Here is a 4768-nt window from a genome sequence, read left to right as displayed (position 1 = left end):
TTTATAGCAGCATTCAAGTCGAACTGGTCATGGTTGTCTATCAGCAAGGAAACAACTTAATAAATACCTCTGTGGTTTGGTAGCTCTGTAAAAGGTGTAGAGTGTTCACGGTATGATGACTTCTGATTAACAAATTACTTTTTTATGACTTACACCCTCCTTTGGAGGCCTAGCCTGAATCAGTTGAAGTCTGTCAACGCTGGTCCATTTCTTCTACTGTGAAGAGAATAGATCACCATAACGTCTTCAGCTCCAATTGAAAAAATTATTTTGCTATTAAATATGCAGTACAAAGAGAAACCTGTGTCAGTGTTTTATGGCTATTTAATTATCTCCCATAAATTAAACTAAACAGTCTTCTTACCTATCTTTAGCACGCTAAGACAGGAAAGACAGTTTTACTGCAGCCCATTATTTTTTTAGTGCATCAAATGGTGTTTATTGTGACAGAGTTGCGCGCCTCTGAAGCAATAAAGCGATTCATCAGCTCTCCTCCCAGGCAAAACAAGTGGAGAAAACAGTACCTGGCCTGGGCAGAAGTTTAAATTTTTTCAAACCACAAGACTCTGCTTGCTTTTCTTTCTGATTTTCCCCTCTTCTCTCCCCTTATAATTCAAAGGAAGCAACAATCTTCTCTTGATCCCTTCTCTGTCTTCCTTGTGTTTTATTCAAACTTTCTAATGCTTAAAATCATCCTACTTTTTTTTTTTGTGCTTGTATTTTCTCTTCAATTCTATGCCATCAATAAGGGCTCATATAAAGCTGGATTTCCTCAAAGAAAATCTCGTTCCATCTATCTTTTTGACCCGAAATGCCTTCCCAGGATGCACTTTAAAAGGCACAATACATTTCCTCCCCAAAACCATCTTTTTATTGAAAAAACACCAGGGATAGCAATTCAATAGAAGATGCGTGAATTCCGAGTATAAAACTTACTTTTTATTCATAGCATGACCTCTCAAATAAGCAGTTGCAATGTGACAGCTATTTTAAGGTATTTCAGCACTGTTACCCTGAACTATCTCACAATGAACAGAAATTGACGTACCCTGAAGCTGAATTTATCACCACCTCCCAATTACCCCTCTCCAAAAAAAAAAAAAAAAAAGGAAAAAAACCCAAATTAAGCTTTAAATGGCTTGTAAACATCATCTGAATTTATCCCCCCCCCCCAATTACCCCCCCTCCAAAAAAAAAAAAAAAAAAGGAAAAAAACCCAAATTAAGCTTTAAATGGCTTGTAAACATCATTTTCATGTCGGTAACATACGGAAACCCTAAGGAAGGCTGTATTACCCTGCACTTGTCCTGATCCTTTTTGCTTTACCATATGCAATTAGAAAGTCATTTTAAAATACATTCTTTTTTTGGCATATATTTGGTACTCTTCCATGATTTTGCATGCCCTAATGTTAACGTCTGCTGGCACTACCAGAAGAAACAGGGAAAAATGCACTTCAGGGCATGCTTACGGTTGAAACAGTACAAGCAGCACGTTGCTTCCATGTATCTGCTGCTACAAAAGTCAAGCTCCACCGAGATAAACTTTACTCTCTTGGCAACTATTTGATAAACACAGAATACTCCCAGTCATTTCTTTCTCCATGGCTCCCTGTGAGCAGATCTGAAGGGTAAGAAGAAAAGCTGCTATTATTACAAAGAGCAAGCAGCTCTGGGAGAAGGAAGAAACACCAACTTTGCACTGAAGACTGGCCCCTCTACCCAGAGCATCCAACAGCCACCGATGGAGAAGCCAGAAATCTCACCCCTGACGAACACAGGGATATCTTTAGCTCAGTAGTGCAATCTGCAGCTTATAAGTGCATTGCAACAGGAAAGTCCCTCTCTGAGTGCAGTGAGAGCCCTCCCGGAACCTCTGATAGAGCAAACTACCCGTCAATCTGCATCACCCCATCCCCTGCATGAGTCCTCAAGGGTAACACATGTGCACACACCCCATCACACACACGCATGGACCAAGCGGGCTGCAGATGAGGAATGGCTTCCATTTACGCGATCCAGAAGTCTGTTGACTGGTTACAAAACCCAGAGATCTTGCAAGTTCACATAAGGACATTTTGGACTTGGACATGCTGTTGTGTTTTAGAGCCTTATAAGAAGATGGTCTGTTTCTGCAGCCCATAGATCTTTCTAAATATGGTGACAGTTTTAATAAGGGGTTTCAAAATGCTGTTATAGGATTATTCTAGGGTGCTCTGAATCGTACCCAGCAACTGAACCAAATGCTTTTCTTCATCCCTCACAAGGCAAGTTGTTGACAGGAGGAGCAAGAACTCTGGTGACCTTTTTAAAGTTTCACATGCGTAAATTTTAACCCAGGCCCCCAAGAAGCCCTGGGGCTGGTGTTACAAAAAGATGAAGCGTGAAAAAAACCTAACACCAATGTAGCTTGTTGGAAAATAAAAACTTCTGGGATTCATCAGTGGCAGCAGAGCTGGTGCAACGTAGCAAGAAAGCTCATCACGGTGTTGTCTACTTCATTTGCTCCTAGGCAATGGGTGCCATCTATTCGCTTTCAGTTTAGTCCCACGTCACTCAGCGATGCTGAACACCACACAGTCCAGCAAACAAGGGACGCTGCAGCCTTGGCAAACAGGACACTCCAGGGATGGTGCTGACTGCAGCACACAGGTCATGGGCCAGCACAGAGTGCTCCAGACATGGGCACCCATGTTAGCAGGGGTGGTACAGGAACACCGTGTCTCGTCAGCAGGCTCCAAACACTGTCCCCTCGGCACAAGGATAGTGAAAGTGCACCCTCATCCAAGGCGAGGGCTGGCTGACTCTCAGGAGCAGCTGCAGGGAAAATCAGCCCCTTGGCTCCCCATATGACTTCTGTAAAAGGTGCTGCTGACACCAGACTGCTCACCCTGTCCAGGACAGGGGAAAGGGGCCGTGTCATTGCGCTCCCCAGGAGGGTCAGATCTGTCCACACTTGCATGGGCTTTATATTCTTGGCTTCTCCTCCAGAACTCACAGCTGACACTAGTTATTTCTAGGGGTTCTTTTTCTCCAAAAGGAAAAAGCAAGGGTGGGGGAAGAAGATGGTTGTGATTATTTAAATAAATGGCATGTAAGCAACCGGTCCTATTAAAGAAACAGAAATAACAGGCCCAGCCTTTTCATTTTTTTGTGTGCTTAAATGGATTACGGCAAGCCCAGTTCTGCACAATTACTTTCATGAATGCACATTTTGCTTCTACGTGATGGTGCATACAGCTAGCTTTCTTCTGGGGGAGAAGGGCCCTCGTATTCCATAAATGCAGTGCATAGAAAAAGCAAAAATGATCATTGAAGGTAGGATTTGTGGCTCACTGACTTTGTTTACTGAATTAAAAAGCTAGAATTTCTTCCATTCTGTTGATTTCCTTGTAGTTCGATGACTTGATTTACTCTTGGCTCTTTAACTCAGTTTCTTTTAGCTCTGATTCATGACTACTCTGTTACTAAACCTGCAGAAAAACAAATTTCCAGCTTCCCAAATCATCTTTATTTCCGTGGAAGAGAACCGATAGAGGAGTGCTTCACTCAAACCACACAGGATCAACACACACCCCAAAACAACTGGAAAAAAGGCACTTCTAGGGGAATGACTGGACACTGATCTATGAAGAACATTGTGCATTCCCCTGCACCAACATTTAATCTGTCACTGGGGATATGCCTAGATATTTTAGACATTGCATGTCCATCAAAGAAATCAAAGATCCATATGTAGAGTCTGACAATGGTGATATTCTGCTGGTGGCTTTCAACTGTAAGCTAGTCAGTAGGACATAGAGAAGTGTAAATGTCGTGGTTTTTAATTAGATATGTTATTTCAGGCAGCTGTTTTATTTATAGGAAGAGTGACATTTGTATCTTTCAGTTCATCAAACCGGTATTTAAAAATACAGGTTTTTTTAAAAAGGAAATGTTCTAAGAGAAGGCTTCTCCCTCAAATCGCAAAGAACAATCATCAAAAATGTGGCACCAGCCTTCAAAACACCACCTCCATAGGATGACAAGGAGGAAGCAGTTTAAAGACGCATGTGAATGAAATCTGAACTATTACTTCTGAACTGATAGGAATGCAGCATCCTACAGGATAGGCATACTGTAAAATAAAGACATACTCTCTGGCTCATGCAGCTTCCTAAAGGCAAATAGATTGGGTGCATTCTTGTGTTTCATTTCTTCAGCCCAAACCCGAGAATTCTGCAACAAAAACTGCAGAATGCTCCACTGGACTTGCCAGCTTCACCCATCCAGCACAGTGCACCCAGCACACCCACCACAACTCCTCCTCGCTTACCACAGCACATGCAACATCTCCAGGCTGACGGCACACCTATTACGTCATTGGGAACGTCAGTGCATTTTGCACATGCTCTGCCAGGTTCAGGACAACTTCTCTAATTCATTAGTCGTATTAGGTAACATTAAAAGTGTTTAGTTCTTCAGAGCAATGCAAACTAAACAATTACTGAAAAATACACTATGCTGTGTATTTTTGCTTTAAGCCACTGTGTGTTTCTGAAAGCTGAAGTCTTGCCAGCCAGCCTGTGCTGAGTTTTATGATACCCACACCGTCTCCTAATAGCTGCAGCTTTAATTTCCATTGCTCTCTAAAGCAACTGATGCTCTCACCGACAAGTTATTTGTCCTGTCACTCTGGAAGGGCAGCAGTGGTGTCCACCACTCTCAGCGGAGTGCTTGCACAAAAAAATTATGCTTTATGCAGCTAAGCCATAGGCAGCACAGAGCAT

The sequence above is a fragment of the Buceros rhinoceros genome, unplaced genomic scaffold (assembly GCF_000710305.1).
Source record: "Buceros rhinoceros silvestris isolate BGI_N320 unplaced genomic scaffold, ASM71030v1 scaffold6896, whole genome shotgun sequence".
NCBI classification, from domain to species: Eukaryota; Metazoa; Chordata; class Aves; order Bucerotiformes; family Bucerotidae; genus Buceros; species Buceros rhinoceros.
Note: the sequence above shows the minus strand (reverse complement) of the source record.